We start from the raw sequence: 15,826 nt of genomic DNA, 5'->3' as shown, positions 1-15,826 counted from the left end.
GCTTACGTGCGACGGGTATATATACTATTCTGTACGCAATAATTAACTGTTGGTTGATTATTCGCACCTTTTTGGTTGTATTAGCGTAGTGGTACAGAGCTCCGTCCTTACAATAACCTAGTTAGCTATTTAAGATTTATAGCACTTTTAACTTTATTCTTATTATTTTACTTAAACTAAATAAACTAAATAAACTAAATAACTTAAATAACTTAAATAAACTAAATAACTTAAATAACTTAAATAAACTAAATAACTTAAATAACTTAAATAAACTAAATAAACTAAATAACTTAAACAAATTAAATAACTTAAGTGTTTGTACGCAGCAGCAGCGTCACGGTTTAGATACTAGCTATCGCGCACAAGCAGGATCACGTATCTATGTCACATGATGCTTGTGCGCGAACCTCCGTGCGCGAACATCTAGATATCCCTCTTTTCCTCTGTACAGAGGAAAGACAAGAGCAAAATAGAACTAGAAACATGTTGCCCTTACAATACCTACTTTGTACAATAGGTGCTAAGAAGTCATCATCCTCTCGCTTAACTTACTATATCGGGTCAACCCACACACCTTAAAATTTTCCGCACCACTCGTTCTCCTCCTTCTCTACACTACCACTATGCCTTCCTAACCTAAAACTGCTTACTGTGAATACAATAAGCCTACCCTTGCTAGCATCTAGGCGCTCTCTTATATTAGTTTTAGCCTCTTAAAGATATAGAAGACTTTTTCTATTCTAATTCTGTTAATTAAGTTAATACTTAAGCAGTTATAAAAATGTAAGGATAAGCCCTAGAAAAAGGCCTGTTACATAGAGAAACTTTTAAAGCTTAATAAGCGCGCAGAGTAATAATTAGTAAAACACTTAAAGCAGTTTCCCTTTAAAACATATAAAGTACTTGCTACTTCTAAAAAAATAACAACTGCAATCTGTGTTAATATAGTAAAGTAATACCTATAAAAAATAAGTACTACGCATTTAAACTGCGCACTAAGCTCTACTTTAAGCTTTCCTACAAGCTTAATTATTATTGCTAGGGTGCCTATATAAAAACCTAAAATAATAATAACTTTAAATGCATTTACTTCTCTAACAAATTAACTTTTAAAGTAGGACTTATCTCTACTACCTAATACTGCAAGTAGAAGAAAGGGGCATTATGTGTGTATAAATCTTAATACCTAAAGCCTACTTTTAAGAGCAGGAGAAGCTCTGTTAGAGTATAGGCAGCTATATCCTAAGATTTTAAGTTAGAGCTAGTTATACTGCCTTAAGGCAAGTAGATAGACTTAAAAAGATACTATAATAAAGTCTTAGCTACTTACACATAGCTATTTTATGCTAAAGTCTTTAAAAAACACAGTATTGCGTTATAGCAAGAGGATAGAGCTTTATACTACAGGTTAAATATAACTGCAGGTTTCTAAGAAAAGCTTTATATAGATTGTATAGTGTGGCTAGCATAAAGTTCTAATTTAAATCTTATTAAGAACCTCTAGCGCATTATAAAGATTTAGATTTTAAAAAGAAAACACTAAATAAGTAATATTAAAGAGATAGAGTCTATTCTAAAGGAGGAGTAGGATAGGTTAAAGCTAGAAGATTAGCAGAAGTGTATATCATCCATGCCCTAGCGCGTCGCTGACGTCAGGGCTGCCTAGGGAGGCTCCACCTGCTGGTGAACAATTGCTACTCTATGTCACGGTATCCTCCCCAGATCCCAGACATAACCGTATCAGACGCGTACTAGAGTATTATTAGTGCACGTCTGACACAAACACAACACAACACAGACATAAACTTAAGCATAAACTGCCTTAACACTAACTAAACCTAGAATAGGCTTAATTTATACCTAAAGCGCTTAGACTTTTAAGCTAAGTATTTAATTACTAATTTCTTTCTAAACTTTTTTATTTCTTACATAATGTCTTATACCTACTATAATACCTTATGTAGTAATTAAACTAGACTTCTGTAAAGCTTTATAACCTTACTTATGCATAATTATAACATTATGTTATGTTAAAACTCTAGCTAAGAATAGCCTCTAAATTTAATCTAATAAGCTTAGTACTTACATAACTTTAAGCTATTAAAGTAAGCTAAAAAGCCTTTTAAAAAGTGCTTACTTTATAAGAAAGCTACTATATTATAAGCTTTAAAGCTTTTTAAAAGAACTTTAAAAAATAGCTTTATATTATTAAGTAGTCTATTTTTGCCTTAACTTTTGTTATAGTAGTAAAAACTAAGAACTTACTAGCCTTAAAGCTTACTTAAAAGTCTAGAGATAGCTTAACTCTTTTCTGCTTAACACTGCCTATAACCTATAACCTTTTTAACTTAGTAATAAAATCTAACTAACTCTCTAATTCTCTGCTATTTAATAGAAAATAGAAAGATCTACCTTTCTTCCTACACAAGCTCTAATATAAACTTAAAAGAAATGTAGACTAATTCCTCTCTAAACGCTTTTAGTTACTATATGCCTACTTTTAACTTAACTATAATATAATAGCCTTAATTAACTTACTAATAAAGAAAGATATTATTAACCTAGATTAATTTATAGTGTTTCTATAAGTAACTTATAGAGACTTAAATAAAAAGTTAATAGCTTTAAGTTACCTAAACACTTTATAATAAAAAAAAAAGCTTTACTTTATACTTTACTAAGTTCTGCTAACTTGCATCTAATATAGGCCTAAATAAGATAGGTCTAATTATAGCCTTATATAACTCTCTTTTAACTAAACTATAACACGCTATAGTAGAAGAACCCCTTCTAAACAACCTTAACATATATGTAAACCTAATTGCTACCTACAATAATAATATAAGGTTTCTCCTTATATAAGCCCTAATACGCCCCTAAACTAGCGCAGTTACAAATAAGAACTCTAATATAATAAAAATTAATTTAAATTATGCTCTAGTTAGTTCTAGAAAGTGTAAAAATTATAAAAAAAAAGTTAATGCTTTAAGTGTAGTAAGCATAGTTATATTTTTTAAAACTGCTCTATTTCTCTTCTTTAAGTTTACATAAGTAGCGCTGCTAGCACTTATTAAAGATTTTTACTATTCTAATCTTATTTTTATAAAGGCTTTAACTTATATTTAAGCTTTAATCTTTTTTACTACTCTTAACATAGCCGCAGCTATAGCAGTAAAAGCCTGCAAAAAGGCTTGTCCTAGGGCTAAGTTGCCCTTTAGGACTAATTTAACACTAGATCTTTGCTAACTTATAGGCTAAGTCCTCTACTAATAACTAGAAGTACTAAGTTAATATTTTTATATATTTATAATAAAAAACTATATTAGCTTTAATATAAGCTTTTATTAACTTAGAAGTAAACAGCATAGGTTATATTAATAAAGAACTAGCATGTAAACTAAATCTTTAATTAACACTACTTACCTAAATAATTTACTTAACTAGATTTAATAAAAAATAACTTAAAAAAAGTTCTATCTTTTATACTACAACTATTATAATTACCTCCTAACACTATAAAGAGCAGATTAAGCTTTATGTAATAAATATAAAATGTTATAACTTAATCCTAAAATAACTATAGCTGTATTAGCATAAGGTTGCCTTTAATTACTAAGAGTAAGTTCTAAACTTTAACTTTTTTTAATGCTAAGATATATGCTTACACTTACACCTAAACAACACCTAAGTAGCACTTAATATAGAAGGTCTCTAGACTTACTTTTTAATAACTTAGAAAAAAACTACCTAAGTAAGGCTAATAAGCTAGGCCTTTTACTAAAATAAGCTATGTAAAATAATTTAATAACTACCTAAACTTAAAGAAGAGAAAGCTTTTATAAAATCTTTACCTACTTAATTTAGACTTAAACTAGGACTTAAACAGCAGATAGACATCTGCTACATAGGACCTACTCTATTTGTAACCCTAGCTTAATAACTAGATTATAAAATCTACACAGTTATAATTTCTAATATAGACTAAGCTTTAGCTCTCTAAAAACGCACTAACTTAAGAATAATAGTTCTTTAAAACTACTATAACTTATTACATGTTTTTTTCTAAAATAAGTCTAATAAGCTTTTAATATAATGTCTATATAATTACTAGATAACTTTTAAGCCTAGTAAACAACCTAGTTATAGGCTACTATATAAGATGTTACTAAATAAATTAAAAGTGCTTTAAAAATACCTTAATAAGAACCTAAAAAAAGGTTTATTTAAGCTAGCTTTTTACTAGTAGTGTTACTTATACTATTTATAAAAAAACCTAAGAGTAAGCTTTAATTCTGCGTTAACTACTAAGAACTAAACACTATTACTATTAAAAACTAATACTTAATTTCTTTTTTATAAGAAACCCTAAGCTAACTAAGTAAAGTAAAGTATTTTATAAAGTTAGATATTATTGCTGCCTTTAATAAGCTAAGAATAGTAAAGGGTAATAAGTAGCTAACAGTGTTTTAGACCTAATATAGACTATTTAAGTACCTAGTAATGCCCTTTAGCTTAGCTAACACGCCTAGTACTTTTTAACATTTTGTAAACAACTTACTTTAACTCTACCTAGATGTGTTCTGCACTGTGTATATTAATAATATTCTAATCTATAGTAATAGCCTTTTAGAGCATAAACAGCATATACGCCTAGTGCTAAAAGCTATAGAAAAAGCAGGTCTGTAACTTAATATAGACAAATGTAAGTTCTACTAATTAAAGGTTACATATTTAGGATATGTAATCTTTATAAATAGCATTTAAATAGACCCTATTAAGGTTTAGACTATGCTAGATTAGTAATACTTAAAAAATATAAAAAATGTTTAAGCCTTTATAAGATTTGCTAACTTCTACTAATAATTTATTAACAACTTTTTATAGTAAGTAAGCCTTATAATTACACTTACTAAGAAAAGGATTTAATTTAACTTTAACCTAAATTACTAATAGTCTTTTAACTAGCTAAAAAAAGCCTTTACTAAAGCTTTAATACTCTACTACTTTAACTTTAAACTACTAATACTTATAAAAGCTAATGCCTTAGACTATGTAGTAGCAAGAGTTCTCTCCTAGACTAAGCTAGACAGGACTATTAGGCCTATTACATACTTTTTAAAAAGAATAAGTCCTGCAGAAGGCAATTATAAGATCTATAATAAGAAATTACTTACTATAGTACACTACTTTAAACAATAGCAACCTAAACTAGAAGGTGTAGCGCATCTAATACAGGTTCTATCTAACTATAAGAACTTATAGTACTTTATAACTATAAAATAACTTAGCTACTAATAAGCTTATTAGTCTAAATACTTATTTTATTTTAATTTTAAGATTACTTATTATTCTAGTTAAAATAGAGAGAAACTAGATGCTTTTATAAGGCAATCCTAAGATATTCTTGCTTAGAAAAAAGTGTAAAAAGCTTAACACTAAACTTTGCTTTAACTTAAGCTATTTTTAGACCTTAACCTAAATAAAACAAATTAGATAATTAATTAAATTATTATTAATAAGTATTTAAATAATAAGTTTATTTAAGAAACTTTAGACCTGCTTTAAAACAGCGCTAGTTAGTTAAAAAAAGTAACACTAGCTAACTATAAAAACTAAAATAGTAAGCTATATTACTATAACTAACTTATAATTTTTAATTCTAATAAACTAAGAATTAAACTACTTTAAATTATACATAACTTACTTGTTAGAGGACACTTAGGCAGAGGAAAGACTCTTAACCTACTATAGAGAGAGTACTACTAGCCCTGCATGTTCTATACTGTACGCTAATATGTATTATGTTGCTATACTTACTATAAAGTAAAGGCCTTTTAAAAAAGGTATAATAGCCTACTTAAACTACTTCTAATCTTTAAATAAGCTTAAAAAGACATATTAATTAATTTTATTATAAACCTACCTTTATCTAAAGGGTATATAAATATTATAGTAGTTGTTAATTACTTAACTAAGTATTAACACTTAATACTATGTTTCTTTATAACTACCCCTAATATAGCCTAGTTATTCTACTAATACGTATAAGTTTACTATAGCCTGCCTAACACAATTATATTAGACAGAGGTACGCAGTTTATCTTAGCCTTTTAGGATAAACTCTGTAAATAGCTCTAAATTATCCTCTATCTATCTATAGCTTTTTACCTAGAGACTAACAGCTAGACTAAAAACACAAACACTATAATAAAATAAGTTCTATAAGTGTACATAAACTACTAGTAGGATAACTAGGTAAAATAGTTAGCTATAGCACAGTTTAAAGCTAATAACACAACATCTAAATTAACATAAGTATCCCTGTTTTTAGTAAACTATAGATACTACCTTTAAATAAAATTTAAACTACTTATAAATACCCCCTAACTAACTTATTAATCTGTATAAGTAATAGATGTAAATAGACTTATTAATAAAATCTAAAATATATTTAAATATGTTTATAAAGAGCTTACATAGGCTTAAGCTTTTTAATAAGAGTACATAAACTAATTCTAAACCTCTGCCCCTGCGTATGCAGCTAGCAAGAAGGTCTAGCTAGACGCTAGAAATATCTAAATAAACTAATAATTAAAGAAACTTAATTAGAAAAACCTTAGCCCTTTTATAGTAGCTTATATAGTCTTATTACATGCTTACTAATTAATCCTACCTAACAGCATAAAGATACACCCTGTGTTCTACGTATTATTGCTGCGCTAAGCAGCCCCTAAATCTAACTATCTACCTAGACAGCTAAACTTGCTACCTAAACCTGTTATTATAAATAACAAACTAAAATACATTATAAAAGATGTTAAATAGATTTAGTTTAATAAGAAAAAACATATCTATAAATACTTTATAAAATAGACTAGATATAATAAACTGTTGTAGGAACCTGTAGAAGCCCTACAAAAAAACTCTATAGTAACTTAATTCTACGCCTAATACTTATCTAAACTAAACCTGTACCCTAATAAAAACAACCTAATGCTAGAACTACTAATGTAAAGGATTTTCTTTCTAATAAAGGGGGGGGTACTGTCACAGTATCCTCCCTAGATTCTAGACATAACTGTATTAGACATGTACTAGAGTATTATTAGTGCACGTCTAACATAAATATAACATAACATAGACATAAACTTAAGCATAAACTGCTTTAACACTAACTAAACCTAAAATAAGCTTAATTTATACCTAAAGCGCTTAGACTTTTAAGCTAAGTATTTAATTACTAATTTCCTTTTAAACCTTTTTATTCCTCACACAACGTCTTGTACCTACTATGATACCTCACGTAGTAATTGAACTAGACCTCCGTGAAGCTCTATAACCTTACTCGTGCACAATTGTGACACTCTAAAAGATTCTCTGTTATTAATTCTATTATATAAATAAAAAGCTTTAATTTTTAATTGCAATCTATCCCTAAAATCCTTATAGAAAACTACGTAGGCAGATCGTATTCGCTTGCGCACGGTGCGGAGGATGATCACTTCCTAGCACCTACTGTACGCTGTGCACACTGTACACTACTCTTACTTTTGCTACCTAAGTGCTTATACTATAAGCAGCTAGCTAAAAAAGGCTATTTAACACTAATTAGTAGTTAATTTAATTAACTATAAATTAGTAAAAGTAATAATAAAGTACTTTATTTTATTACCTATTTTAAAAGATAGCAGATTAATTCTTTACATTATATAGTAAGCTCTGCTACTGTACAAAGTAAGAAGAAGATAGTGTAAGACACACACTAAAACTATTAAAGCTGTATAACCTAGCAGCTAGATAACAATAGCAGTACCTATATAATTTACTACATAGGTAATTAACTATACTACTATAATAAAATCCTACTAGCAACTAACAACTTTATATAATAATAATAAAAATAAAAAATAATTTCTATTATATAAATAACTTTTAAAGAACATAAGGATATTAAAAGTAACACTATAGAATAAAACTAGCCTAAAGTACTAGAATAATAAGATTAATATATTAAAGGCTTTAATAAGCCTATAAATTTAATTATATATAAGTTATATAATTACTAATTTATGTGACGATGCTGCTTGTCAAGCTCCGCTGCTAGTCACATGATCTCGCTAAGGGTTAAGCGAGCGCGCTAGCGCCTTGGCGCTGCGCAAGCTTTTCTCTCGCGAAAACCCTTCGCCTCCTTCACTCCCCATCCTAGTTTAGCTGAAATAGAGCCGACCTACTCTGCCATGCTTCCCCAGCTCCATACAGTAGTAGAGACAGTGCTTGTCGTCACAATTTATATATTATAACTTAAAAAGGCCCTACTTTTTTAAGTTTATATTTAAAAAATTTTAAAAAATAAATACTGTAAGACTTTTTAGCACTTAGCTATGTGTTTAAAAAGAAGCTTATATAAGTGCTAAAAAAATAAAATAATTACACTATAGATAAGTAATAAAAGTACTTAAGCCTAAAAGCTATATAATATAGCATAAAAAAAGTAATTATACTTAAAGGCTTTAGATGCAACCTTTATTACTATATAAAGCTCTACATAGAAGCAGACTAAACATAATGCTGCTAATAACACTAAACATACTAGCATTACCTGCTTCTACACCTTAGCTAGCACTACACTAATCACTGTATAAACAATACATGTCACCCTATCTAACGCCTGCTCCACACCCTTAATTGTACACACCACTGCCTGCAGTAGTGTATACACTACTAATACTACCTATATAATCTCTACTACATTACAACCTGTATAAACTTCTACTTTAAAAGGAAACTACTAAAGAAAAACTCTTAGTAAATAAAATAATTTTTTTTATTAATTTATGTTAATAGCTAGATATTTAAGAAACTTAGTACATAGATATTTTTCTAGATATTCTAAAAAGTTATGTAAATATATACTATATACACAACATAAGCTCTAGACATAACTAACATGGAACACAAGCAAGTCGGTAACATAAGCAAGTTAGTAGCCTCACTAACTTTGCGCAACGCGTTAACTATTAACTACTATAGCTTAACTAACCACTTCTTAATTACGTTTAAATAAAGTAGGTATTGTCCTTGCTATCTAAGCCTTTAATTGCGCGCAAATTAAAAGCGTAAATTGTGCTGCAGCTACGTTTAACGTGCCCTAATTAACTCTAAACAACTAACGCGCTAGTTAACCTGCACAACGCAATTGCTAGCCTAACTTAAAGAAGCTTACTAAGCTAGAGAAGGAGTTAATTATTAGACATATACTTAACCTTAATTTACAAGAATTCTTGCCTAGCCTAAACGCTGTGTAAGTTATGGCTAACAATCTGCTTACTGCATGCAGTGCTTAGCTAGTAGGAAAGAACTAGCTGCTAAACTTTGTTAAGCGTACAGATAGCCTTACTATGTGTTTTAATTAACTGTACAACTAGCAGCGAGCTCTATGCGAGGATCCTAGGATAATACAGACCTGGTTTAAGCTTGTATAGCGTACGCAGGCTACCTATGGGATCTTAGACAAGGATACCTTTAACTTTAACAAAGCTAGCTTTATAATAGGCTAGATAACGTCTTAAATAGTTGTTACTAGCTTAGAGAGATGTTGTTAGCCTAACGCAGTACAACTAGGTAATTGTAAGTAGGTTACAGTTATTTAGAGAATTAATGCTATAGGGTAGGCTATCCTACTATACATTATCTTTAAGGCCTAGTACCACCTATCTGCCTAGTATAAGGATCAGGATATCCCAGGCGACTGGAAGATTAGTGTGAGTAAGAATAGATAGACTAACAATAATCTTAGAGTTGCCTAGCTAAGGCACTTTATTAAGCATACTAAGAATAGGATAGTAGGCGCGCGCTAACTTCTAGTCCTAGATAGTTATGTAAGCTATTACTTAGCTGCGTTTAAAGACCTCTGCAGAGAGAATAATATCTACACGCTCTGTATGCCTCCACATTTATCACATCTCCTTTAGCTGCTTAATGTTGGCTGCTTCTTACTATTAAAGTGTGTGTATAGGGATAAGATTAATAGCTTAGTCTGCTGCTACATAAAGCATATTACTAAGCTTAAATTCCTGCCTTCCTTTAAGGCAGCTTTTAAGAAGGCCTTTACACTAGAGAATATTCGCGCAAGTTTTAGAGGTGTAGGGCTAGTCCTACTTGCGCTAGAAGCAGTACTATTAAAGCTTAATGTAGTTGTTTATACGCCTTTACTACTACTACTACCTTAACTAGAGGCTCTTTAGGTGTTGTAAACACTAAGTAACGCATGTGAACTTAAGGCGCAGTTAACTTTACTTTATACAAGGATTTAACAGCATTAAAACTTATCCCCTACATAAATGCTTTAGTTGCTAGATTGTCTTACTAAAGGCGCTAAGATAGTAATGCATTTAGCTCTACTGCTGTGTAATTAGGTCTCTGCCCTTTAAAAAGCTAATAAGGCTGCAACAAAGCAAAGGGCGCGTAAAAAAAGGCAGATCTAAAGGCACAGAGATATAATAATTAAAGAAGGTGCAGATATAGTTGCTTAAAGAGACACGCAGCAGCTAGCAGAGCAGAGTAGGCAGCAGGATGCATTAGCATTAGGGCAAAGTTAACAGGCTCTTGCGCGCTGTAGTTGCTGCAGGGAGCCTAGTTATAATTCTTGCACATGTAAAAAGGATACTGTAGACGCTACTTTATCTTAGATACCTACATTTTTATAGTATTTTAATGCGTTGTTAAGTTGCGTTGTTTTAAAGGTGGAGAAAGTTAGTAAGGCTACCAACTTGCTTATGTTACTGACTCGCTTGTGTTCCATGTTAAAAGCATTTATAAAACACCTTAAGCAGTTACTTTAACACTAATGTAAACTATAGCTAGTACTAGACAGACTAAATAATAATAACTGTTATATAATACTTGTCACGGTCGGCATGCTCAAGCTACAAGCAAGAGGTGGTGTAACTTAACTAGATTAAACTAAGGAGCAGAGGAGCTGCTCTGCGAGTTTAAATATACATGTGTGCCCTCTGCCAAGGCGCTACTTGCAGCACTAGCGTGCTACTCGTTGCGCAAGCGAGGGAGCTGATGCCGCAGAGCATGTGAGGCGGTACACGCCGTCACAATACTAATAAAAAAACTTTAATAAAAGTTTATCTAAAGTTTTTAAAATAATAATTAATAAGCTAATACTGTCTGTACGTAAGTACAGCTGCGTCTGTACACGCGTACAGCTAAATTAGGTTGCCTAAAACGTTGGCTATCTAGCCTGTGCGTTAGGGGCTATGTGTACTTAAAAGCCTACTTTCTTTATATAAAAAAAGAGGGTAGTAGTTAATAATAAAAAGATCTTTACCTACTTACCTCTTAGTACGCCTCTTAGGCGTATGTTTGTTTAATTAAACCTAGGTTAACTAACACTAATTAGTCTATTAACAGACTATTTACTGCGTGCGTAGCTACATAGAGGATATTGTCTTTAACAGACAGATTTATAAGAATTAATAAAACTGCTACTGTATAAACAGCTTACTTCTACTGCGTGCGTAGCCACGCAGAGAGGGCTTAGACAAGCATTGTGCGCGCCCCTAGATTAACTAATTACATAAAGATAAGATTAGCAACCTGCTGTGTGCGTAGCCACACAGAGAGGGCTTACTACTAAGCCTTTATGTGCCCTAGAGCCTTCTGTTAATACAGGCTATGCAACTACTTACCTAATGCGTGCGTAGCCACGCAGAGGAGACAATACAGGCTGCACAATTAGAAACTTACCGCGTGCGTAGCTACATAGAGGAGGCTCTTTATTAGCAGCCTACCTTGTTAACACCCCCCTCTTAATTAATTACCTGCATAAGAGGTAATAACTAACTAATACCTTCCTCCCTTCTAAGAATTAATTGCTTACATAAAAGGCAACTAACTAACACTTTCCTTCCCTCTCTCTTACTCCCCTAGGGATTAATTGCTTACACAGAAGGCAACTAACTAACACCTCTCTCCCCCTCTATGGATTAATTGCCTGCACAGAAAGCAATTAACCTACACCCCCCTCTAAGCTATAGTGTCTTTATACACCTTATATAAAAAGTTATTAGGGGTTACACGTGTGTCTAAAATAATTCTATGCAGAGAGGTAGATTTAGATCTTTTGTATAATACAATAGATATAGACTCTCCTTTACTAAAATAATAAGCTTTATACGCAGTGTACATTCTCTTAGACATGCGTAAGCTGCTAAGAGGAAAGTACACACTATAAAAGTAAAATAACTTTAAGAGATAGACAACAGATAATTTTAATAACCTTTCTTATATAGTTAGGTAAGAACTTTTTCTTGCTTTAGCTAAGCATAGGCACTATTTTAAAGGCAGGTTAAATTATACATAAGCTAAGAAGCTAGAGAATTTTATAAATAGAAAGAGCACTAAGAGTTAGTTTTAAAAAAAGAAGTAAAAGAGTAAAAAAAAAGAAAAAAAAGTAAGATTAACATATAAATAAGTAAGTAACTTTATAAAAGTAAAAAGTTACTAGTGTCTATACATAAGTACAGCTACGTCTGTACACGCGTATAGCTAAATTAGGTTGCCTAAAACGTTATGCTATCTAGCCTGTGCGTTAGGGGATATTTGTACTTAAGAGCCTACTTTCTTTGTACAAAGAGAGAGGGCAGTAGTTAATAACAAGAAGATCTTTACCTGCTCACCTCTTAGTACGCCTCTTAGGCGTACGTTTGTTTAATTGAACCCAGGTTAACTAACAAATACTTATATAAAAAGCACTAAGAATAAAATTTTAAAAGGATATTTTACTGCACACTACTGTTATATAAGCCTATTAAGAATAACTAAAACTAAAATATACTATGTTTACTATTAAGCTTTTATGTAAAGCTTTATTTAGTAACTTATAAGCATTACTTTGAGTCACTATAAACTAAAAAGTAAACTAATACTTCTAAAAACTGCCTAATATGTACTACACTAACTACTAATATAACTCTGTATAATAAAAGGAAAGCTTCTCTCTGCGCAGAAAAGAATAACATAGAAGATCTTAATTTTAGTTTAAGCTACACTCTAGAGATAACTATATATAAATAAAAAAGTGCTTTGTTTACTATAAGTAAGAATGTTAGTTATTAAACTACTTTTATAATAACTATATATAAGCAAAGAACTAGTATATTACTTTATATAGAGATTTTTATAATAAGACTTTATTATATAAAGCTATTACTTTATACATATAAGACTTTAAAAGTTACTTTAAAAATAATTTATATAATACCGTACTTTATAGGCAAGTTGCTCACACACCTAAGTTGCTTACTTTTGCTAAGACCCCACTACACTACTTTTCCTACACTAATGCATTCCTAACAACACTACTTAAACGTGTTAAAGGAACGTTAAATATAGCTTACACTTTAGGCTTTTAAATAAAATACAACACTTTTTAACTAACGCGCTACAGCTATCTATAGGGTCTTTTAAAAGATAATAAGTAACTAACACACTAAATAACCTTTCTAAGCTAATTATACAGCTAACTTATAAAAGCTAGATAATAATAAAAAGCAGGTAATTATTTAGCACATACTTAAGCTAGATGCGCAAGGATTTCCCTCTTAGCTAGTAGCTATAGCTAATATAGCTAATTCTTTACACGCTAAGTGTAATATAGGCTATGTTAGCATAAACTAGCCTAATATGTTTATTAAGTGTTACTTAGAGCTTAAAGTAAAGTTTAAGCATAAGAATAATTATAAAAAAGCCTTTTATAAAAATTCTATAGTAATTTAAAGCTAGTTTAACTTTATAAAGAATATTAAAGCTAAGTATAGCATCTAGAATAACAACATGTACAACTTTAATAAGGCAGTGTTTATAATAGGCTAAATATCTACTAGAGCAGTTATTATAAGTTTAGAGAGACAAGGACAGCTAAAAGCAGTCTAGCTAGGTAACTAGAAGTAGACAACAGCTATCTAGAGCATTAATGCTAAAAGGTAGGCTATTCTGCCCTTTATTATTTTTTAAGGTAGCAACTACTTTTTAAACTAGTATAAAAAGGAAAATCTACTCTAAGATTAAGTTATTATAATCTCTAAGTGTAGCTAGACTACTAATTAGCTTAGTCTAGACTAGTTAAAGCACTTTAACATGCATATAAAAAAGTGTACTGTTAGCAGCTACTGTCTACTAGTTATTAATAGCTATAAGAGCTATAACTTACTTTATTTTTAGTAATACTATAAAGATAATAAGATTATTACTATTTACATGCTTTTTTACTTATTACACCTTTTATAGCTACTTAATGTGGGTTGTTTTACTCTTTTAAAGAAGGTGTATAGGTGCTAAGCTAAAAACTTTATACACAACTAAATTACTTATATTATAAAAATAAAGTTCTTACTATGCTTTAAAGCAGCTTATAATGCTATAATTACTTTTAGTAATATCTAAGAAGAGTTCTAAGGTGCTAGATTAGTTCTTTTTAACCTATAATAAGTTATAATAGGCCTTAATGTAAAGTTGTGCACTCTATTACTACTACTACCTATATACAACAAGCCTTAGTAGTTGTAAACCCTAAGCAATACCCTAGAACTTAGGTTATAATTAATGCTTATAAAAATAAAAATTTAAAAGTATATAAATAGTTTACTAACTTTTATAGTTAAGGTGTTTAAAAAAGTCTTAAAAGGGGCAGTAATAATTATGTATAAGCTAGTGTTAGCATAATAGGAAATTACTAAGCTTTAAGTAGCTAATAAAGCTGCCACACAACATAAATTACATAAAAAAAAGTAGATTAAGGTAGAAAAGACCTTAATAATTTAGAAAAGCCTGCGCTTAACAGCTCTAAAGGAGTTTAGAGCGCGCAGTAACAGGAAGAAGGCAAAGAAGCAGGTGCAAGCTAAAGTAAGTAAGCTATCCTAAAGGCGCTGCAGACAGTGCAATTAGACTAGGCATAACGCGCAAATATGTAAGCAAGAAGCAGAAGTAGTATCTAAATAATATTCTAGGCTGTACTGTACTATATAGTGCTAGAGCAGGTTGTTATGGGCTATAATAGAGTTTGTTAGGGTGGGGTCTTGGCAAAAGTGAGCGACTCGGGTGTGTGAGCGACTCGCCCATGAAGTACGTTATAAAAAAATTAAATAAAAAGGTAAAAATGCTAAGAAAGCTATTAACTACTTTACTTTTACTACCTACTTATACTATGCAACAGGAGAGGACATCTACAGCATTAAACTTAAGAAGTATGCTAAGTAGTTTATCCTTAATAACTAATACTGTATAGTATACTAAAGCAAACTATAAAACATAAGTGTAGTAAAAATCTCTACTATTAGTAAGTTCTAACTTAAGGTGTACATATAAAAGAACTTATATATAAAAATTAATTAAACACCTAGCTAAATAAATATTAGCTTTAAAAGCTAAACACTAAAAAAATTAATAAGTACTATATAAATCTAGAACCTAATTAGTCTAGTTATATACTATATTTTAGAAACTTTAACACTATTTATACTATTACTAGCAGATGTAGACTAACTTAAAGCATACTTTAATAACATTTTAAATATTATTATATATTGTATACAGCTATCTGTCTATATATATCCTTCTGCTGTGCTAGCTAGAAGGTTAACCTTTTAGCAAACGCAACAGTTATAAGCCTAGTTTACAGCGTAGTGTAGATAGTTAGCGCACAAAAACTTTTGCATCTCTACTCCCTACTCTACATTAGATTGCATTATCTCTAAACACTGTGTGTTTAATTCCCACGGTTAGCAAAGAGCATTTAGGCAGTGCGTCTATTACA

This window comes from Lindgomyces ingoldianus (assembly GCF_010093535.1).
Source record: "Lindgomyces ingoldianus strain ATCC 200398 unplaced genomic scaffold BDR25scaffold_8, whole genome shotgun sequence".
Taxonomy (NCBI): Eukaryota; Fungi; Ascomycota; class Dothideomycetes; order Pleosporales; family Lindgomycetaceae; genus Lindgomyces; species Lindgomyces ingoldianus.
This window is presented reverse-complemented; position numbering follows the sequence as displayed.